At 40.4% G+C, this 24557-nt stretch overlaps 1 protein-coding gene and 1 pseudogene across 1 annotated transcript in view; one reads left to right on the top strand and one right to left on the bottom strand.

Annotated features, from left to right (window-relative positions):
• The window catches only part of LOC135705478 (uncharacterized), a 32447-nt pseudogene extending 18099 nt beyond the window's left edge, over window positions 1-14348 (bottom strand).
• Window positions 1-24557, top strand: part of LOC135705450 (NADH dehydrogenase [ubiquinone] 1 beta subcomplex subunit 2, mitochondrial-like) — a 247189-nt gene that overhangs the window by 26032 nt on the left and 196600 nt on the right. The window lies entirely within an intron of this gene.

Genomic DNA, 24557 nt, shown 5'->3' with positions numbered 1-24557 from the left:
AGACTAGCAGCGTCCGCTGTTGAAGATCATGTGTGGACCAATTGGTAGTTAGAATCGATTCAGTTATTTCTGGAAAACCTTGACAAATATTTAAGAGCTTTCAAAACCCTGTCTATTATTATGACCAATCTGTGCGTCGCTCGCGCAAATTACACAACAAACATCCGAATTAGCACTTCTTTGATTCATGGCACAGTACCAGTCTCCTATAGTGTACAGAGAGGAACCGTTGTTTGCGGAAGGAAGTTTAACCGATATTATTTTTTTCTGGAGCCATTTTTGGTTTTTGGGAATAAAGATACCATTTGTGGTCAGTATTCTTACTGTCAACAAGGAATTTTATAAAAAAGGAATACCGGCCAAAACTCTATCCGCAATCAACGATTCCTCTCTGCATTTTAATTTCGCTGATGTATTTATTTGTCAACTTCTCTGCCCTCTACCTTATTAATATCATTCACCGTTCCCCGAACCGTGTGGACGACGTCGAGATAAAATGAGAGCACATTCATTGGGCAAAAAGTTTTCCCTCAAATTGCACTACTTCCTCATATTGAAAAATACTACCCGTTCGCTCGCTGGACCAAGACAAGTCGCCAAGTACTCCCACCAGTTACCGAGCTTTGCGGAGATAAAAAATTCATTCAGCAAACAGGATGCCATACACTCATAAAGGGTTAGTGCTGCATATCATCAAAACGAGGCGAAAAACATCTTTCAATATTAAAAGATGGAAGTGGTAAAAAGTTTTCACCCTTGAATGTTGATGTGAAACTTCTGCTAAGTAATTTGATTGGCCAGCTCATGAAAGTAGCATGCGGTTGGGTGGCTTCGAACGAAATGTATTTTATTTTGCAGCAGCAAAATTATAGATAATACACCACCATCCGATGAATATTCAATGCCCTCAAATTGTACCCCCGAAATGACTCTAGGGCAACGCAAAAATCACTGCCATAAACTCGCGAAAATCTGCGGGACTATCAATTTCAGACAGTCAATTCGGGCATCGGCAGTGCGATGCGGATTCCAAAAATCACCTGCACTGCATTGCAATGTGCTTCTCTCAATGCACAATGAAGTCCAAAAGGATTTGGATCGGTGCTTGCGGTCGCAGATACTGGCCCTCTGCTGCTGGTTGGTGGTTTCCAAAGGGATACAATTTGGCAGACGGTTGTTTTGCGGTTGTGGGCGTCATCGCCGCCACCGACGTGGAAGTCGCATTTGGAATACTATCATCAGTAGTGGTGCTTTGGCTGCCAGGGCCACCGATATTGAGCCAATGTGCGGGAATGACAGCTATCTGAAATTGCTATAGTGCTGGTCGATCAGCCGAGTTGATTCCGGTGGTGGATCTGGCGGCGAATTAAAGGTTCGAAGGTAAATTGAGCGCATTCGAATCTCTCGCGCTGCGGCATTGCCAATCGATTGTGTCGGCGGGATGCGGAGGCTGATTTGAGAAATTGGAGCGGAAAATTGAGGGTAAATGATTGAAAGGAACCCATACAAAAAGGTGGAATCGGGAATTACTCTTTCATGTGTTGCGATGCTGCTGTTCCAGATCACATGGCGGATTAGAAGTTGACGAACGTCTAGGACGGCGTTTGATTAGCGGCTGTTGTCTAGTGAATCGTTCTGAGAATCATTGCGGAATATTTGTGAGGAGTATCGATTTCAAGAACCATATAATGACAGTAATGCAGTTACATTTCAAATATGACTTTTTCAGGCCATTATTTATTTTTTCAGTTCGTTATTTTCTAAAAACTTAATTTCTGAGCTTGTTTCGATTCTATGAGCAACGTGACAGTTGTGCTGTGTCACATCCTCGGCACGCAGTTTGCAGGCTTGGTACTCTGCATGTTAATAAGTTTATCGACCCCTGGCTTTGTTTCTCAATCATAGTTTCAAGTAGTTTAGATACGATTCTAGACTTTATAAGGTAGCGGTTGTGTAGTGGTAAGCGTGAGTACCTCTCACCCCAGCAGGCCTGATTTCAATCCCAGTCAGCGCCGCCGGGATGTTCTGAGGTATAAGGGAAGTAAAACCGTTGGTCCCCGGTTCATGAGTTTGATGGGTCGATTCCAGCATTGGTGTTCAGCACGGGATGTGAGATCTACTACCGATTCCTAGTCTTGACTACTTCAAACTAGAGGAACAGGATTTTTCAATAATCAAAGGAACACATCTTAGACCTTGTGGCTTTTTATGCCTTGATGATAGTGGCAAGACTCGGCTTTATCCACCGAGGGTGATCTTGAAACAAGGAAAAAATGAGTTAGATAGTCTTCATCTATGTGATTCCTAATCTTCTATTCGTTGTTCCCTAGATTGAAGTGGTCAAGACTAGGGCTCTGATGCATGGTCATTATCGGTGCCAATCCTTAATTTTGATGCTAAGGAATCCAACTTTGGCTGACAAAGGGGTGCGCTTTTGAAGGATGTTTCAACACTCCGAAGGGTATAAATAGTGAGACCTTTCAATTAGAGTCGGATCCTTGCAATAAATGCAAGAATTACAACTGTAAAAAATCGAATATTTCATCATTTGTCAATAGTGATGGAGTAATACAAAATGCACTAAACTAATTACATTAGATCAAATTACTGGTTGCAGTGGTGTTATGCAGGGCTGGCAAATGCCATTTTTAATGAAAGATCTCACGCGATATTTATAGAGATACGGATGAGAAAACGATCGAAACAAGGTGGAATCGGGATTTATTCGAATTTTTTGTTACAGTTTTAAGACCATCGTAATTACAAGCTCATTGTTACTAAAGTAACTTATACCAAGGAAACTTTAAAAATGTACCGTATGCATGATAATGTTTGCACCATTAAGCAATATCAAAATATAAAAAAATTCTCAAAAATTTCGTTTTCGAGTTTTTTTTTATTTATTCAAAGGGGGGATGCTTCTCAGAGTCTTAAACTATGTTAATCATCGATCGAGTTTCCACTTGCTGCAATTACGACCTCCACACGCTTCTGGAATGCACGGCAGGTTCTAATAATATATTCTGGATCCATTTCTCTACAGGTACGGGTCAATGTTTGTCTGAGGCTTGCTGTACTCGGGTGGTGTTTAGAACAGGCCTTGGCCTTCATGACCCGCCATATTGAGTAATCCATTGGATTAAGATCGGGGCTGGATGGCGGCCACATATCCTTCGCCCAGAACGGAAGAGCGGTTCGAGGTATGGCACGGAGCCCCATCTTGTTGAAATACAACATTTGGCTTCGGACCGTACTGTTCTTTGATCCACGGAAGAATATACTTACTTAAAATCCCGATGTAGACCTCCGTGTTGACCTTGTCGCCTTCTGGAATGAACACCGGGTCCATTTTTTTGCCATCGGAAGCCACCAATCCAAACACCATAACGCTAGCAGGATGCTTGGTTAGATATACTCGTTCTTGTGCTCGTCGGCCACGTCTTTTACCGGAAGAGAACTAATATACCGCTCGGTTCTGGAATTTGATACGGGATCGACGGTAAACATGCTCTCGTCGGTAAATTTTTTCACTTAAGGAAGTTCAAGATTTTCTTGCATCGTTCGACTCGTAGCTCCCGGATGCGGTTGGTAATCAAGTGTGTTTTTTTCCGTGCCCTCGACTTCGCCCCCAATCTTCCTTTACGATCTTCCGTGCCGTAAAGTCACTGATCCCGTGTTCCTTTTCCATTTTCCTTATTGAACGCACTGGGTTCACCCGAATCTTCCTTTTAATAGCAGCGATAACCCTCGGAACCCGAGCTGACCTCGGACGACCTGTGGCCACCTTCGCGGATAGTTGTCCTTTCTTTTCTCGGTCTAAAACTCTTTTGACGGTCCATGGTCCCACGGCGATTGAAATGTTTTTTTACGACATTTGCGTGTGGGACAAATCACGAATACGCTACCATTTCGTCATGGTGCAACTGTCAAACTAAGTAAATCATTTCCTTTTATACACAGCCTACTACGGTATGAGCTATAGGTTACGTGCATGCAAAGAAAACCAAGGCATTGCAAAAAATGACAATACCGCGACTAAATTGAATATCTCGGCTGCCAAACGGTTTCAGTCAACATGTTATACATATTCTCAAAGGAAAAACTCTCCTGAATTGATTGGTGGTGGTCTCATTGGCCGGAGACTTTTGCGTACCGAGATAGAAGGCCGGGATCAACCCGAGTTCCCGATAATGTAGGAAATGCCACTATCTATCGACATAATTTTAGACTTTACTTAACGTATATTACTGGAAATTGATAGTACTAAGTATATATGGTGTAAAGACACCATATACGCCCTCAGAAAAACTCTACTGGCCTAAAGGAGGATCCGGAACGAACGATAAAGTGGCCACATTATAAAAATTGTGCTAGAACCTTGCGATTTTTTCTATGTAGTTCAGAATCAAGATATCAAAGCGTATTTTACATGGAATACATATTTTGGAATATAGTGGCCATATCCTGGTTCTCCGGATAATCTGGATTGACCGATAAAGTAGTCACATTATATACATTGTTCTAGAACTGTTGTTTGGTCAGAATCACGAGATGAATGCGTATTTAATATGGAATTTATAGTTTGGGATCAAATGACCATATCCTGGTTTTCCGAATAATCCGGGTAGACCGATCAAGTAGGTCATATAATCTAAACTGTTCAGCATTTGTTTACCGCAAAAGTTGGGAAAAAATTTCAATTTGTGGTATTGTGATACGTGTAAAATTAAAAGACTTATCCTATCCTATCCGGGCCTCTAAAAAACGATATTCAGTCCTTGTCTCCTTTGTCACTGTAAATATCAGAATCACACAAACTCGCATTCATTTCCCCTTCATCTTCTACACCGCTATCCATATAATGTTGTGCCACTTCCTCCATGTATTTCACATCCTTACTACCAAATGCTACTTTCGAACCTTCATTGTGGTATGTTAGATACGATAGCTTCGGATCGGACCATGCTAATGCCGTTGCCATCATACCTGATAAATTTGCCTCGGGATACATTTTTCTAGCAAGGTTTGGCCTGCATTCGCTCTCCAGCCTGCTCATCAACAAAATTCATAGTGTATGGCTGAAAAATAATAAATGATTAGTTTGATTTTTATAGCTTAGGTAGTTTACCTTACCAATTGATCGATATAATCTGCTAAATGTTTGTATTTGTGCAAAGAAGGTGGTAATGCTTTAATAAACGGGAACTCCTCCAAAATCCTTTTTTTCAATCGTTCGTAAAGCAACTTCACCTTTTCAGCATTCAGCTTCCGTGACGAAAGCGCCAAATTGCTGATAAGTCTCAAATTTTGCATCATATTCCTACTAACATTCAAAATATCGGCAAATATGTTAGGCTCTGAAAGCAAACGGCAGGCAAGGTTGCCATTATTGGAACTACCACTTCCTCCTGGTTCCGGACGGTTAAACTATACTTTGAAATTTTTCAAGGCAGCCTGCAATTCGTCTGGCTTCCAACTTCACTTGCGGGTTAGAGAGGGCAGGATGTCCTGGTACTGATTTTTTGGCTGCTGAGCGGATGGCCCACTCAACGGAATTCAAATGGGCATGGAAGAAAGAAGGTCCAATTTTGATGAGCATGCAGCGCGCTTCATAAGATGGTAATGGAAATACAGTCCAATTCAATTTACGTAAAGCATATAAAAGGAATTGTTTTTGAACAGATTCTATGCGTTCTTCGTGTATGGAAATGTATGGATTCCATACTAGGTGGCAGTATTCCTGAATTGGCCTTACATATGTGGTATATAAAAGCTTAATAGTGTATGGGTCTTCGAAATTATGACTGAACCTTTTGATGAAGCCTAGCATTCTGTTTGCTTTACTAATGATAGTATTATAATGTTCTATAAAAGTTAGTTTGGAGTCTAGGATTACACCTAGATCTCTTACAATTTTGCTTTTTTCTACTATTTGGTTGCCTAATGATATTTCAATATGCGGTGTTTCATTTTTTCTGCTAAATGCTATTGCAGTACATTTTTTTACGTTCAGTTGAAGTAGACTTTTACTACACCAGGTGTGGAATATATTGATTTCATTCTGGAATTCTTCTGCATCGCTAGAATTACTTATTTCCATAAAGAGCTTCATGTCGTCTGCATATACAAGCAATTTTATTTTTTTAAGTATGTAGGAAATGTCGTTTATGTACAAAATAAAAAGAAGTGGGCCTAAATGAGAACCCTGGGGTACCCCAGAGGTGACTGAAATTGGTTCTGAAAGTTTATTTTGAAAGCGGACTATTTGTTTACGATGTGTTAGGTATGATTGAAGCCAATTCAAAAGTCCAGGCTCAATTCCTATTTTCTACAATTTGAGGATTAATAACGGTATGTCGATGTGGTCAAATTCTTTACTTAAGTCGGTGTATAGCGCTGCTTGCCACTGTCTAACGCTTTTAGAATGAAGGATACATATTCTAGAAGATTAGAGGTAGTTGAGCGACCTTTAAAAAAGCCGTGCTGTTTACTTGTAATTAGATTTTTCACCTGCTGAAAAATATTGCCGTTTACGATTGATTCAAAAAGTTTTGGAATGCAAGAAATAATAGCGATTCCACGATAATTTCCACTGATTTGAAAATAGGTACCAAATAAGATGATTTCCAAATTTCAGGGAATTTTCCATTTTTCAGAGACATGTTGAAAAGACGCCCTAGAGGAAATGCGAGTTCTTCAGAAAGGTTTTTCAAAAATATGGGTGCGATGCCGTCAGGTCCAGACCCTTTCGACGCGTTTAAGTTTTTTAGTGCATTGAGGACTTCATGTATAGAAAGTTGTCCGCTCGTAGTGTCCAAGCACACTGGACATGCATGCGTATTGTTATTGCCAACTATAGCATTTGCAACTATTCCGTCGATCATCGAATAAATGGCCACCACGGGTTCATCCTTGATTTGATCTATCTCGTAAAAAAACGCATCGAACATTTTCCGGGTTATGACATCCGTTTCTTTTGTCCAGCATAGAGAGCGGGGCCGGCAGAAATAATCTGATTGCGGGTTCGGATTTTGATAAATCGGTTCACCGGTTTTCTTCAGCAGTTGCAATAGCATATAATTTTCTGAAAGCAGCGAATCGTCGTTACCAAGAATATTGGATTGATTGTAGTGGCTAAATCCAGTCGCTGAGTCAGGGCCTCCGGCAATCCTCACCACACAATCCATCGGTACATTTCTGTAGTCGGCACAGAGTTCAAATATCTTGGATCTTACGTCATCCAGTTCGAGGACCCGTTCGACATCGTTCTTTATTAAATCCCGAACGGAAACGGAGGTAGACACATAACCGTCTGCCCAATTTGGTAAAGAAAATGATGGAATGATAGAATTGCGATATGAAATCATATCCGCGAAGATATCAGATATTTCATGCCGAATTCGTGTTTCATAAATTTGATGATACCTTGAATAAATTCATATAAATAGCTCTCTTAAAATTTACTGACAATTTGAGGTGCGACAGATACTAGAAACTATTTAATTAAGAAATTTGGTTCATAGTATAAGTGTTAAATTGAAAAAAAAAACATAAACTGATTTTAATACCTTGATACTTTGATTTACTCAATCCAAGTCTGGTTTTCAGCACCAAAGACGATTCGGGAGATGGTTCAATCTTCTGGTACACCTCTGACGTATTCAACGTATTCTTCGCCCAGGACTCACCACCATTTCTCAACAATTTCAAAATCTTCGTGACTGCTGGGCTTTTGAGTTTGCGTGCAGCAGCTTCTGTTGCTTATCTAAGGGATGATCACAAGCTAGCCGTTGACAACTTTTAGCTTTGGATTGTTCCGTGAGATCATTGAACTGGAGTCGTTTTCGTCCTACTTTTCGATATAGTGTGCTTTCAGAAACCGCTGTCGCTTATGCAGGATGGTGATGTTGTTCCAGAATTATTGAAAGGAAAATCGTTTTTTGCATCCATGCTTCGACCAATAATATTTGAAGCTGCTAATCCATGCTTTCACTGTTGGCTTGATATTTTCTTCTCGTTCCTTCCCTTTACGACATAAAAAACGTAATAATTCATCTTCGGATTGGTGTCACCGATAGAAATCATATTAACAGTAGTTTCCCGATTGCGATGATATCCGCTGGGCTATTAACAATTAATTGCAATCAATCGTGCGAAAGCTTCGGTGATAAACACATATCGCACTTAAAAGTAGGCCAATATATATTCTTATATCTTACAGTACTGGACATAAAAACGAAAACATCGTGATTTGATGTGTCGCATGTCCATGATCTGTCCGATCAAAAATTGGTCCATGGTATTCCAAAACATCCGGTAGTGGCCTAAGAGGTGGTCGGAGGTACTCTTCGAACAGATAATTTTGACATTTTATTAAAACATAGTATGAGACGATTCAAAAGTCTTTTTTTTTTTAGAAATTATTGTGATCTACCATACATTGAAAAAATTTACCCCATTTCAATCCGGTATATACTCTGAAATCAAGTGCCCAATTACAGTTCTTCAGAAATATATCGATAATTAACAAATACAACTACAGTACCGGACAAAATAAAAACCTCGTGATTTTTTTTCTCTTCAAAAATATTTGATGAGCTATGAGCTGTAACTTTTCAGGACGGCTTCAACATTTCTGAAATGTTGATTGCTGGTACATCAACTTACTTAAGGGTCCTGTGCACCACCAGCGGTGCAAAGGGCCAACGTGAAAGACTTCCATCCTGGGCGGCTGCTCGCTTTTGCCTTGACCTGGGCCCAGGTCAGATTCCTATCGACTTGCTTAATTTCCTTATTGAGGCTCCGCCGCCATGAGCCCCTGGGTCTGCCTCTGCTGCGATGTCCTGCCGGATTCCAATCCAGCGCTTGCTTGCAAATTTCGTTTCCGCCCCGCCGAAGTGTGTGGCCGACCCACCTCCACTTTCGCTCTCGAATTTCTGTTGCTATCGGCTTCTGATGACATCGACGATGGAGCTCGGCATTCGAGATCCAGTTGTGAGGCCACCAGGCACGAATTATATACCGCAGGCATCGGTTGATGATGACCTGCAGCTTTTGAGTGTTCTCCGCTGATACACACCACGTCTCGCTGGCGTATAACAACACAGATTTCACGTTCAAGTTGAAAATTCGGATTTTGGTGCGTTGACTTATCTGGTTGGATCTCCATACGTTTCGTAAACTCGCAAAGGCAGCCCTAGCCTTCTTGATTCGTGCACCTATGTCGCTCTTGGTCCCGCCGTCCGACGCTATTTGGCTGCCAAGATATTGGAAACTTTCGACCTTCTCCACTGCTTGCCCCGCTACCGTAAAGTTGGAAAGGTTGCCCGTGTTGATATCCAATGATTTGGTCTTGTTGACGTTGATGGTGAGACCCGCCGCAGAGGAGCGTTCGGCTAGGTCATTGAGCTTACTCTGCATATCAGAGCGCCGTTGTGCTAGTAGAGCAACATCATCAGCCAAATCGAAGTCGTTGAGATGCTCCATGGTGATAGGCTGCCAAAGCAGCCCACGGTTCGGTACACGGTCAATTGCACCTACCATGATCTCGTCGATTACGATGAGAAACAGTAGCGGTGATAGTATACATCCTTGTCTCACACCAGCGACTACCCGGATAGGGTCGGACAAGGCTCCGTTATGCAGAACTCTGCACGTGAAAGCCTCATACTTCCCTTGCGTCTCAGGGCGCCCCACAGATTCTCGTAATTGAGACGGTCGAAAGCTTTTTCGTAGTCAATGAATACCAAATAAAGAGACTCTTGGAATTCATTGACCTGCTCCAGGATGATGCGGAGCTTGCCAATATGGTCCACACAAGATCTTCCGGCACGGAATCCTGCCTGCTGCCGTTGGATAGTCACGTCGATCTTTTCCTGTATCCGATTCAGGATAACTTTGCACAAAACTTTGAGAACAATACACAGTAACATGATGCCTCGCCAATTGTCGCACACAGTCAGATCCCCATTCTTTGGGACCTTCACTAAGATGCCCTGCATCCAGTCGGCAGGAAAAGTCGCGGTGTCCCAGATATTACAGAATAGTTGATGCCTTGTTGGATTTCATGCTTCGGATAGCTGCTTCAATCTCCTGCAGTGATAATGCCTCGGAATTGATGCGAGTGATGCGCCGCACCCTAGGCAGATCATGCCGAGATGTTGATGGCTGGTTGTCCGTCGAAACTTGAAGAAGTTGTTCGAAGTGCTCAAACCAGCGTTTCAGCTGGTCAGTGGGGTCGGTAAGCATTTGTCCAGTCGTGTCCTTCACTGGCATCCTCGGGTTAATGCTTGCTCCACTCAGGCGTCGTGAGATATCGTAGAGGATGCGTATATCGCCAGTGTTTGCGGCTTTCTCCCCTTCATCGCCCAGGGAGTTCACCCACGCTCGCTTGTCCCGTCTGCAAGAGCGCTTAACTTCCTTCTCTAGAGCCGAGTACCGTTGGCGGGCTTCGTTCTTGGCTCCTCTAGTTCTCGTCCACTCTATCGCGGCTTTTGCTTCTCTACGCTCCTCAATCTTCCGCCAGGTTTCATCTGTGATCCACTCTTTCCTCTGGGTGCGCAGCTCACCCAAGTTGTTCTCGCTTGTTTCTATAAAGGCATTCTTGATGGCCGTCCATTGTTCTTCTACGCTGCCGGACATCAAGAAGGCTCCGTCTCCATTTTCGGCTGATGCAGATGTGGTCGATCTGATTCTCGGTATGTCCATCACGGGAAACCCACGTGACTTTGTGCACTGACCGATGGGGGAAGAGTGAGCCCCCGATCACCATGTCGTTATTGCCACAAAATTCTGCAAACAGCTCACCGTTCTCGCTCATTTCGCCGAGACCATGGCGTCCCATGACACGCTCATAGTCCGTGTTGTCGGAGCCGATCTTCGCATTGAAGTCGCCGGTGTAGATCTTGATGTCACCCTTTGGAACCTTATCCACGACGGGATTCAGTTGACTGTAAAAATTCTCCTTGTCCTGTAGCTCGGCAGCATCGGTTGGCGCATAACATTGGATTATGGTAAGGTTACGAACCCGTGTTCTAAATCTGGCAACGATTATCCTCTCATTAACAGGCTCCCACTTGATGAGCGCAGCACTTGCCTGGACGCTAAGTAAGAGACCAACTCCACGATGGCCGGGAGCGTTTTCACCTCGAATACCAGAGTATAGTAGTACCTGTCCCGACGGCAGTTTGTGTTCTCCAAAGTTTGGCCAACGAACTTCACTCAGTCCCAGGATTTCTAGCTTCATGCGTCGCGTCTCGTTGGCGAGTTGTGCCAGTTTACCCTGCTGGGCTAACGTCAATACATTTCATGATCCAATTCGGGTCCGTTGTTTTGCGCTAAAAGTCGTTGCCGTTATATCAGTTCGATGTCTTTCTCTGTTGGTTTCTGTAACAATTGTAAAGCTTTCAGAGACAGTAGGTGGTTGGCCTAAGGTATCCTATCCACCGTGATGGGGCTGCCATCTTAGGTGTAGCTTCTGGGGAAAAGCTTTTCTTATTCAGACGCTGTTTGAGCCGCACCTCCATGGTGAACAGACGCTCAGGTTTGGTGAAGCATTTCCTCTATGGTTACCGCGCCAGTGCTCACGTCGCACTTCCTCACTCTGCTGTAGTCGGATTGACAACATTGCCCAGGCTACGCCAACCAGCTGTGTCCATGTTTCAGCTGGCAGTCTTTTGTGATCATACACACTTAGATTTTTTCGCCGAGATGGGCACCACCGAGCAGCTCGGCATTTTATTTTGCTGGTTCTCAGTGAAAAACTTGCCGAGATTCAGCTAAAAACCGGGAATTTTGCCGAGATCTCGGCTAACAAACAAATTTTTTGCTGAATTTCCAGCAAAATAAAATGCCGAGCTGCGCGGTGGTGCCCATCTCGGCAAAAAAATCTAAGTGTGTATGACTCGTGGAGGCGTGAAGTAGGAACTTATGAGGACCGGAGCTAGGTATATCGCTCCTTCCAGATTGTCACTCACCATTTTGAAGCCATTTTGTGGTACATCAACTATTCAAGTTATATCGGTATGGTTTTGAGTTTGCTTGATTGAATTTGTATACAAAAACTGCGGGTTTGTAGGAGAGTTTACAGTGCCGATCGATATAATAGCAGATATCATTTTGTTCTCTTATGATCAATTGAGCTGAAGCCTTCTTCACAGAACTTTAAATGTGTACAATTTTTCGATTTAAAGTACCAATTTTTTTAAATCACCTGCCAAAAGTGGGATACTAGGGATTTTTTTTAATAAAAATAGTTTTAATTATTTGAATACGAACAAGATTGAAGTTTTGCAGGACTGTTTACACGTTATGACCCGGTCAACCCAGATTTTCCGGAGTATATGGCCACTTTACCCAAAAATTTAGATTCTGAACAAACATAGAAAAAATCGAAAGGTTCTAGAACTATTTTTACAATGTGACTACTTCATTGGTCAATCAAGATTATCCGGAGAATCAGGATATGGCCACTATATTCCAAAATATGTATTCCAAGTTAAATACGCTTTGATCTCTTGATTCTGAACAATATAGAAAAAATCACAAGGTTCTAGGACATTTTTTTATAATGTAGCCACTTTATCGGTCGTTCCGGATCCTCCTTTAGGCCAGTAGAGTTTTTCTGAGGGCGTATATGGTGTCTTTACATCATATATACTTAGTAATATCAATTTCCAGTAATATACGTTAAGTAAAGTCTAAAATTATGTCGATAGATCCCGGCCCTCTATCTCGGTACGCAAAAGTCTGCGGTCAATGAGACCACCACCAATTGATTCAGGAGAGTTTTTCCTTTGACAATATGTATAACATGTTGACTGAAACCGTTTGGCAGCCGAGATATTCAATTTAGTCGCGGTTTTGTCATTTTTTGCCCACTGTGCATTGTATGCACAGGTGAAACGGAAACCTTATTTGTACGATGGTACAAACATTATCACGCATACGGTAGTTTTTCACACATATATTAATTTCAGAAAAACTTGCTTGTACGCCAAAGTTCATTGTAAAAACTGACATTACATTTGTTGTAAGAACGTATGTAGAGGATGTAATAAATTCACCCTTACATGCGATGTTCATGCCATTTGCTATGCGTGTAAAAACGTGCTTCATATTGAATATTTCAATATTCAGCACCTCGATCGGATCTTCAAGATACAATGTCAACGTAATCCCACGCATGTCCTGCGGTCGTCACTTATGGCTTTTAGTTCTTACACCCTGAACAACATATAAACAAACCCCAGTCCAAGAAAAACATATTTCGACACCCTCTACCCTCAGCACCGCCAGCCATCAAACAACCAGTAGGTACCACCTACACATACACTGATCACAGAAGCCAACCGTTCTCTCAGTTGGTGATTGCTGTGCGAGCTTTCTCAAAACAAGAGGCGACAAATCCTAAACCAAACAACCTCCCTCAGAAGTGGAGGTTTGATGCTGCAGGAAAGGATAACATCCGGAGGAAGGCTGCCCTACCAACGTCGACCCCGCTATCGGTCGTCTGCTGTGCTTAAAATGTTGGGAGATTATCTCAATCTTTCACGCTACTTTATCGAGACAAAACAACAAAAAAATGAATCATGAAATATGCGACACTGACGGCCTCGGGAAGAAAGGTCGAAGGATCTTAGCCACTAACTATGGGTTAGTTGAACGCGTGCTCCCGATGTTGTTAGAATCATTCCGAACCCTTGTCAAAAACCAGACTCAGAAGTAATTATGGAGGAAATGGATTCAGTCCAACGCCACCACCTCCGCGAGCCGTGCTTTTGTGCATTATTAATGACGATTTTAGGCAAAATTCTTCTGGAGATAAGACACTGTCGATGGGGGCTGATTTGAAGTTTTTTGCTGGCCATCGCTTCGGCAATTTAATCATTAGGGAGATTATTAAAATCCAGATTAACATTGAAGCACTTTCTATCGATAAACCAAATTGGACGAAATCAGTTTTCTTTCTTTATCATCCCATTGATTGTCATCGGTATTGCATTCTCCCAACCCCAGAAAAAAAAAATGCAAATCACCCTTCCATCGTTCACAATTCCAACGATTTTTCATGCACTGTACATGTCATTGTTCGGTGATTGCTATCGATGTTTTGTGTAGATCTTGATTCTATCGCAGCATTGACGACGTCGTCGTCGTTACCTTGGTCCTTCTTGACGACCTGGTAGACGCAGTAGTAGCAACCATATCTACATCTACCCTTGAACAATGAACCCCCAAAAGTTAGTGCCTTGTACCTTGTCCTTTATTCCTGCTTTTATTGAATAAAATTGTCTGCTTTTATGACCTACCTACATCTTCGTTTCTGCTGCGATGACTTTCAGTGTCATTACGATGATTTCGAGTTTTCATTTAAATAACGCGCACACATGGAGTGGAGTGCAGCGGCTGGCGGTTGTTTATTTGATCGATAAGCTGGGTGAAGGATTGGGAAACGTGGCAGGATCCGGTTATGGGAGGAAGCAATAAAGAGTCGTGTAGGAGATAATCGATCTGAAAAAAAAAACAACATTAGTCTTAAGCCATGTTGGGACAATTCTGCTGGTGTGAATTGTGTGATCAATGTTAGGATGAAATCCGATTTGTGGTGAGGTGGGAAATTGTTCAGTTTCTAAACAGTTAATAGTTTGAATTTAAACTGAGACCGTTGCAAATTCACGACGCTCTTTCTTAAGTGATTGAGTGTTGATGAGCAAAAGGGTGCTTCACTTTGGATGCAAGTATTTGCAATCATTGTGGGCACCCTCCAGTTTTATTAATATCTTTTATATATGAACCTGTGAATTGAACCCATCATCAGTACAAGGATTACCAATGTTTGCAGATACTTTACCGGTTGTAAAGATCTGCATGATGGTTTGTTGCAGCAGGATGAATCAGCTTCATTGAAAACCTTTGGAAGACAAAACGACCAGATGGCCATCTGTAATCACGTGACAAGGGACTGGCAAATCCACGAACCCTCGTCCAGTCATCAAATCCTGTGATTCCCTTAGGCTGCCCCCCCCCTCCCTCCCCCTCCAACCCAAAATATATAATAATGTTTTAAAATATATGATTTACAAATTTTATTAACTCCTCTGCATCCGAAGTTTAAATATTTTTTTTTTATAAACAATTCCTATTATTTTAACTCTCGAGTGCAGTTTCGAACCCCTTGGTTGTGTTTTAAGTTTGCTCTCTGTTTTGTGAGTGCATTCGCTTTCATAGTTTTCGGTTGCATTTGCCTGATTAGCGCTGGCACTCTGCCTCCCGGACGGTTATACGTGTGTGATTGGTGGTTTTCTCGCTTTCCGGGAAGTTTTAGAATCGAGAAAGAAATTGTTATTCATCATGTTTCCAAGCATCAGAAGTGATGTCGCTATATGTGTTGTTTGATTTTTTCTCCGGACCAGAAATTTGAGGTGGTAATTTTTAATTTCAGTTTATTTACAGCGTCGTTTACAGCGCGGTATTCAGCTCATTGGATCTGTAACTCAGTTTTCCGTTGCTTTTGATTCCATCGGATGTTAAGTATTTTCTCCTGTGAGAACGGAAAAGTCGGAGAATATTCTTGTTCTGCGGCAGATGATGTTCTGTGTATGATATAAAGTAAAAGTGGTATATCAGAAATAACTTGGTGCGATCCTTGTGATGATTCGTCATCTGTTCAAAGGAGTATTTAGATGCCACGATCGTTCCAATACCCCTAGCTTGCAACCAACTGGACGGGATTACTGGAAACATTGGATTCTTATGGTGAGACCGAGACCTTTCCATTATTAACTTGTTATGTGCCATTGAATAGATGACATATTATAATGTGTTAACTTTATTGCTTCAATTTGAGTAATAATTTATTGTTGAAATTTGTAATTGATTATGATTCAAGTTGAAAAGACATGGAAGTTTTGTTCTTACGAGAGTAGAGGTAGTAAAATTATTTTCACTCCCGCGGGTTTTCCCCTCAATCAATAAAACAAAATGATAAAAAATTCATTCCTTTTAATTAGCTACGGGTGTGACAACGATGGCGAGTTCACCATGTTATATCTTCATTTGATTTTAGCAAACTTATCTTGCAGCAGACGCTCTGGACAGCAATTTCAACATTTATAAAAAATCTACATTTTCCAGCAACACTGACTGGGTGTATGGCTTACCTTCCCTACTAACATAATTCCTAAATTCCCGAGACATTTGTGAGGCATCGTAGAGTTCTCTGCATCTCTTTTAAGTAAATGTTGGACTAACATACCTTTCCTAACCCTACCAGTTGTAATGACGTAGCCAGGACTATCCTTAACTGTTGGAGCGGGATATGTCTTTATCTGGTAGAGAGTAATTATTTCCTACCTACTATCGGTCCAGTAATAGATATCCGTCTTGCTCTTAATAGTTTAGAATTCGTACCACCTACGATATTGTGCAACTTGTTCGATGCTAATGCTAATGCTTATGCTAAAATTCCTATTATTTTAACTCTCTTTCATTGATAAGATTAATTTACATTGTTTTGTTTTGGGTGCTTTAAGATCTTGTTCTCTCATGGAATTCATATAATTTTAGCAAAAATTATCAAGGAGGGATTGACAAAAATAATTATTTATGAATTATTATATATACTCAAAAACACTTTATTTGAATGAATTTACCTGTACCAACGAACTAAGCTTTAGATGACGATAAATTGATTTTTTATGTTCCTATTTCTATCAGTTTCCATACACTTCCTAATTTTTTCCATAATTTTTATCCATTTCATTATTTTTATTGCACTTTTTCTTTCTTCTTTTGTTCATGTTCTATTCTTCAAACCTTCTGTATATTATTACCTTCCCCATCCGAAATTTCACTATCACTTCCTTATAGATTTCCTCTGCTGTTTTCTTAATTTTTTTCCCTATCCTTTGCTAGTAACTTCCAGTCTCTTTCATCCATCCCCTTATACCTTACAAAATCTTGCTAAGGGTAGAGCTTCCATTTTCCGGTGGTTTCCACCATCCCAGGATTCTGAAAATATTTATTTGATATCCCGGGAAATCCCGGGATCCCGGGAAGTGAACAAAGATAGTAAATTGTTTTAATATTTGTATGTTTCATCTCCTTCGAAGAAAGATTAAAAAATGGAGATTCCTTCAATACTAGGGACACCAGATTTAAAGACATATCTGCATTTTGAAGACATTTAAAGTTCTGTGGAGCCATTTTTTCATGCAGACATTTTGAAAACATCTCATGATTTGTGAAGTTGTTTCAAGATGTGCGGAAGCTGAAGGCTTCCGATGGATTTTTTTTAAATTTTAAGCTGGCATATGAAGATTTTTGTTAAAAAAATGAAGTTTTTGACTTCATGTTTTAAGCTTCTTCCTGAATATGTTGAATATGAATAATGTAACCAAATTTGGATATTTTAGAATAAAACTTGATCCAATCGAATATTCACAGGACTTCATTGAAATATTCGATTAGCTGGAGATATTTTGAATATTTCCTGATCAACGTACAGTTGTGGGAGAATATCTTCACAATAATACTTGATCCACCTGAAGCCTTGAAAAATATCCAGAGGACTTTATTGTGATCTTCGATGAGCTGAAGATCTTTAAGTACTTCTTAACCGATCTGCCATCTTCAGAGAGCCAAAAATCTTTAAATCTCGGACCAACTGCATATCCTTTAAATACTCTCTAATCAAGCTTCCATGTTAGAAAGATGTCTAAAAGGTGTCGTTTGAATTTGTGAACAGTTGCTGATCTTCAGAACATTATTTGATTAAATAAGTTGAAAAGTATTGACTAATATCAAGAGATATCACGCAAATCCGTGAATATCAGTTATACGAAGATTCCTTTACTTTCAAGAAGTTTCTTGAACTTAAACTCAGTCACATGAACTTAAAGCCTACATAAAGTTCTCTGAATATGTAGAATACTCTGGAGGTTATGTGGCTTTCATTTTTTTGATGCTCAGACCTAAACAGCAAAGAGCACAAGAGTCACAAAACGTATCGGTACCGCCATAGTTAAAGTGGTGCCAAAACGAGAAACTGCACCCAAGTCCTGCCAGCCGGTTCATTTTGAATTTCCCGCCACTACCGCAAAACTGGAGTGGTCAAGTGAGTAGAAATGTCCTCGAATGTACTCCTCGAGAGCAGGGTTGCTTCCACTCACTTGCTATAAAAAAAATATTTTTCGGAATTATGCAATCATTAGATGTTATAATGATATGTTGTACTAGTAAGTAACAAGAAGAGGGTGTAAAGTATGTGTTTGACTCATAAAACCTGTCAATTTCGCTTTCAGAGCGTCACAATCAGCGATCTTATGATTCGTGAGCGTTCACTCAGAGTGAGCGCTCACGAGTCGTAAAATCGCTGATTGTGACGCACTGAAAGCAATATTGGCAGATTTTATGTGTTAAACATATACTTCATGACCTCTTCTTGTAATTTACAAGTACTTATTAGCATTATACTATTTCATGATTTCATAATTCCAAAAAACATTTTTTTATAGCAAGTGAGTGGAAGTAACCCTGCTCGAGAGTATGATGTACGGCTAACATGAGATCTTGTTTTTTAGCATACGATACCGAACATCGTGACAATTTTGCCTATCCTGCTGTGGGCTCTTAACACTAAAAAAGAATTTAGTTAGTACGTTAAATCGAAAAAGAAATTCCAACATTGTCTTTAAAAAAACATATTTACACAGATTCTTTGAAAAAGACACAATACATGTGACCGAAACCTTCAGATGAAAACTTAAAACCCCGTTTTCCAGGCATCAAAAGACTGAAAGCCACATAAACTTCAACATAGTTCGTAACAGTCGATCACGCCAAGAAAATGTAGAATATTCGACAAAATCCTGGGATATTCCATCGACTTCTTCGAAGTTCCCAGACCCAGTACTTCAAAGATTTTTCCATCGCTTAAATTTTCGATAGGTACAACTTAATTTCTGCCCAGCTTGCTGAACTTTCAAATAATTCATGCGATCTTCCGTAATCATCGTCCACGAAGTTGTTTAACATTCTACGAAGTATCCTGAAGATCTATGATGGTCCCTGAAGTTTTACGAAGTTCCACGAACTTCTATGGAGTTCTCTGAAATCAAATGAATGTCTTTTGATATCTAAGAATTTCCCTAATGTGACATGATGTTATGTTTGTCAGCCAAATTTCACAATAGTCCGTAAAGATCATGATGATTATGGTGGATGATTTCTCTCATGAATGTATTTGTAAAAACTATTTTACCGTGCTTTGGGATTACATAGATTACATACTAACGGGTAAAGGTAACCCGAGCAAAGCTGAAGATCAAATTGAAATCAAAATTTGCTGTTATGATGTAACTTATTTGGAATACTCCAGTTGATCTCATTTTGGATGACTTAACGGTTAACACAGCAAAAATGATAGCACAATGTTACACTGTTGAATCAAACGGAAAAGTAATCCTGCTATCAATTAAATCAATTTGATTACTGATTTTGCATTCATGTTGTTCAACTGAATACGGGCCTATTGTTAGGCCCATGGTTAGCATCCATGCTTCTCACGCTGAAAGACTTGAGCTCAAATCTCACCCCGGGCAAAACACAAATGACCTAAAATGTGTTATACAAAACAAATAAACAAAAATCGTTAGTTCAACAACAGATGAACTTATATTAAATTTTAAACAAGACGTTGACAGCAGAACTTCATCTTAAGTTGTTTAAGGTGTTTCCTTGTAGAGTCCATTTTTCTATCACACGTCACAATTTTAAGATCTACGAGGTTTTTATATTTGAAAATTCCAGACATTGCTTGCTTCTCTGCAGCAAACAACAAGTAGTAGTTTCAGCTACGTGCATACACAGAAACATTATTATTTGTACATGTGAAATTGCGAGAAAACACAATATGATATCAGACTTCTGTCGCGGCAATTGTAATCAAAATTAGTTTTCATTATGATAGGAACTGCAAACATTAATATCGATTTGCTTTCATTTTGTTAACCGACTTTGCTCGGGAATGCATACCTTTGTGCGTAACAAATGACAGCGATGGAGAGCTATGGAAGCCAGGATTGAAAACGGTGACATATAGAAGTTCCTCCAGAAGGAGTAAGCATTTTACAAGATTCAGCTCGCTAATCTAAGGAAGGACTCTACAAACTGCAAATACTGAGTTTTTTTCATCAGTTGAGACTAGTAAGTTAAGTTACACCTTAATTGAAACTAAAACGGAGATCACTGATTGTAAGAAAAAAATTTTAATTAAACATCTGCTCACCTGCCGCTATGAACTTTAAGTGAACGAGAAGAATCCTAAATGCTACTAAAGACCTCGTTTTTTAGAGAAAATGGCCAATGTCGACTGCTAATGACATTTGATATTTCTATCACATTCTAGAATGTTCGTTTTTGCACTAAAGCCATCTTCCTTTTCATTTTAACAACAACATTATTCTATAAATTGGTAACCTAGTGTTGATATACATTTGAAGTTGCATTGGAAAAGAGGCATTGAAACTTAAATATTATACCATTTTATAGCAATTTATTAAATAAACGAACCATGCTATAAATTCCATTGGAGATGGTTCATATTTGGGTATATTAATTGGAAACCTATCCTAAACAAATAAACCGCATTCATATGAAAAACTAATAGAAATAGATGGACAACGTTACAATGTCTGTGTGCCATACTTTCGATAAATCAGAATGAATGACAAACGAAGGGAAGAGATATATTTCATTAGATGTGAAAGTTCTGGATTCTGCTACAGATATTCCAAGATAGATTTAATGGGGTAAAAGAGTGATAAAAAAAAATTTCCCGGGATTCTCGCGATCCCAGGATTTATAAATATATTTCCCGGGATTTGGTAATCCCGGAAAATGCACAATCCCGGGATTTTCTACTTAAGAGTATCCTTCCACGTAAAACAAGGTCGATCCTCTTTTTTCCCCAACTAAACATAAATTTATAAACTAGCTTTAGCGGATGTTTTGACGTTATTCTAAAGATATGTCCATAAAAAAATCTACCGACTCTAATTCTTCTTTTCATTGTTTTTCCTGCTGAGTATTTCCCAACTTTCAACTTCCTATTTGTTTTTCTACAATTATTCCATATATCCTTAACAATAAGTTTCTCGTATTTAGCTAACTGTAATCTACTTCTCTTCGTAAGTGTGGAAACTTTTGATTCATATTGAATTGCCGGAGAAATGACTATGTTATAAATTAGTCTCCCAATTTCCCAAGGTGACATAAAAGTTTTACAAAATTGGACAATAGTTTTTGCTGATTTTAATGCATTTACGCATGTCTTATTGTTTTTTTTCCTTTGGTTTGTTTTTTTCCGTCGATCTTGTTTTCCGTGCTGAGCACCAATGCTACCGACGTGCCAGGAAGGCAGCTCCCACACCTGGACCCTACCTATCGACCCATCAACTCATGAACCGGGGACCAACGGCTTTACTTCCCATCCGAAGGAAGGCGTGATCAGAGATGTTATGCCTCAGAACATCCCGGCGACGCCGACTGGGATTGAACCCAGGCCTGCTGGGGTGAGAGGTAATCACGCTTACCACTACACCACCGGTGCCGTTATGTCTTATTGTTGCTGAACGATTAAGTGTGCTTGTAAGATTTACTCCAAGATATTTCATTGATTCGCAGGCATCATACTCCTTACCATTCAATTTTATCGTCTTCGGTGTATTCTTCGTGGCATTCGGCCCCCTAATTAGAATTTGACTATTTTGTTTGGTTAATTTTTAATCCAACCTTAAGGTTTATGAGTTCTGCAAAAGGAATAAAGTTGGTATAAGGATTACAATGTAAGATTTTAAAGTTTCACTAATATTAATCGTGATAAGAGGAATTCAGTTAAAAAAGCTGAACACGCAGGTTTCTGTTCAAACTCATGGCTGTTCTAATAAACCTGTATCAATCCTTAGTCTGCCTATTTCAATCTAGGGTCTGACGAAGACAAATCGCAGTTATTTTCAAACAGCTGCGATAGATCCAAATTATAAAAAAAAAAAAAAAAAAAAAAAAAAAAAAAACAAGGGACAGCCATGTGGGGTTGTACGCAATGGTGACGTAGGACTACGTGGTCGTATATAATAGATCTTATTTGTTAACTGCAGTAGGAGCTTGTGTTTTGTGTAGGAATAGGAATTTGAGCGGAGTTCTCTCTGTGTATACTCTTTAGTATGACGCACTTGACATAGATGGCCCACAGCGACTCACGAAGAGCTACTGATTCCGATCAATAGCGGTGCGGCTTGCAGGCAGTCTTTCGTTGTGTACTGGAGAACAATGTTCAACGCCACGCGCCGAAAGCACTGCTGCTGCTGCTGCTGCTGCTGTTGATGCCGACGACCAGACACCACCACACACAGTGATTGGAACTGAATCCGATCAGCGGTTGAGGTCAGCCTTGATAGCTAGCTGCTTGCGGTGAGCCTTTTGTTGTGTACTTGAGAAAACCACCACTCACCACGAGGTGATTGAATAAACATCGTTTGGTGAGACCGGATGGAATTCAACTTTAAAATCTGTGTTAGGGAAATCACTTTTCGCTGGTGATAATTTTAATTATCTCAACCGGACACTGGGACACACCGAAGTTGGCCTCATGGAAGCCCTTGTACCTCCCACCACAGTCGAGCCATTCCAGCCAGCGTTCAGCAGTCGTCCCGGCCCTGCGTGTGGGAGTAGTGCAGGGGTCTTCCAATTCGACAGCATAGGCAAGTCAATTTCTGTTATCGATTCAACGACTCCTGATCCGCTCATTGCTTCCAGCCAATATTTGCCTGCACCATCAAGGCATCCTTCGCAAGTTGCTCAGACTCTAGGACGTATTGAAACTATACCTGCTCCTTCAGACTTGCTGCTGTATTATCAGAACGTCGGTGGTATCAACTGTGATGTCGACAATTTTCGCGTAGCTACCTCGCATCTTTGCTACGACATCATTATTCTCATGGAGACATGGTTGGATTCACGGACGCTCTCTCGTCAGGTGTTTGGCGACGATTATGAAGTTTTCCGTTGCGATAGGAATGCTGCTAATAGTCGGGAAGTTAAAGGTGGAGGTGTTTTAGTGGCTATAAATTCTAGGTTTAGAGCGAGGCTACTAGAAAATAATGCTTGGACATGCTTAGAGCAGGTGTCGCAACAACTCGTTGCGCCGCACCACACATCCAACTGCAGCGATGGTACGTACCTAGAAATGTTAATACATTGTCCGCTCTGACGTACCCCACTATCGGTGAGTCACCGGGACAAAACGCCAGGCAGACAGACAGACAGACAGGCACAGATCAAAAGAAAAGGCCGTAATCGAAGAAAATGTATTTATTTAAATTCGATATAATTCCTACTTATTGCTAGTGAAAATTAATTGAAATTTGCTTATCCTATTTAAATTAGTGAATATAATGCATTTGGTAATAAAAGTGAACTAGAACTAATAGTACGGTGAAACAGTACAGTGAAATAGTACGGTCGTAAGCGTAGGTTAGTTAATGCAGTGATGATGCAGAAAATGAATTTATAAAACTAAACTAAACCTAGAATCACTTATTATATAGCTGCTACTCGGGAATCTACGGGACTTTAACGCATATTTAAAACAGAAACAAAACACATTGAAAGCAGTGATCCCATCACCGATCGAACAACTAAACACAAAAAGGGACACTAAACGTAAGTCTCTTTATACACAAACCAGTAAACTTACCTAATTATCGTCTAAGAATAATCTAAAATTATTATGTACAACAGAAACAAAAACTTATACTACTGTACATTTAAATTTTCATTCATTAGGGATTTTTTAACGTTATCACTAGAAATACAACGTTCAGAAAATCGGAAAAATTGTCTCTTTCGTTGCAATCGCAACAGCAGGTGTGGTCGTCGATTAAACTGGGCGATCGTACCTTGTTTCTCTGTGCGGTTTACTTTCCTCCCGACCGTATACGGGAGCGTGACCTCATCGAAACCCATATTCCAATCGGTTTTCTCTGTTCTGTATACCGCAAATCCAACCGCTGAAGTTCTCAAATCAATCATGTTATTAACCAGAACAACCGCAGTTTGGATCTTTGTTTTGTTACCGCCCAGGACATAGCTTCTTTCTTTTGCGAGGCACCCACTCTTCTGGTGAGACTGGATCGGCACCACCCGCAGCTACTGGTGACGTTAAGTACTAAGCTGATGCATGATTCTAATATTTCACCTGCCACTTTTTCCTACGATTTTCGCAACGCCGACCATGGTAGTATCGCTGAGTTACTCTTCAGTTTATATTGAGACAACTTATTGGACACCGTCTGTTGCTCAAACTATTTCCAATGTTTTGGCATATGTCATTGACAGACACGTTCCGAAAAATATTCATCATCATACGAGCGAATTTCGTCGACTGAAATCCAGAAAGAGAACCGCTCACCAAGCACCACACATTATCCCTTCAACGTCACTATGTCAGGATCAATCACGAATACTAACGAGTTGCGAAACGGTGCTTTCTTCAGTAT

This window comes from Ochlerotatus camptorhynchus, unplaced genomic scaffold, assembly GCF_037179485.1.
Source record: "Ochlerotatus camptorhynchus isolate MF236.1 unplaced genomic scaffold, CSIRO-AGI_Acam_v1.1 ptg000267l, whole genome shotgun sequence".
Taxonomy (NCBI): domain Eukaryota; kingdom Metazoa; phylum Arthropoda; class Insecta; order Diptera; family Culicidae; genus Ochlerotatus; species Ochlerotatus camptorhynchus.
This window is presented reverse-complemented; position numbering and strand designations above follow the sequence as displayed.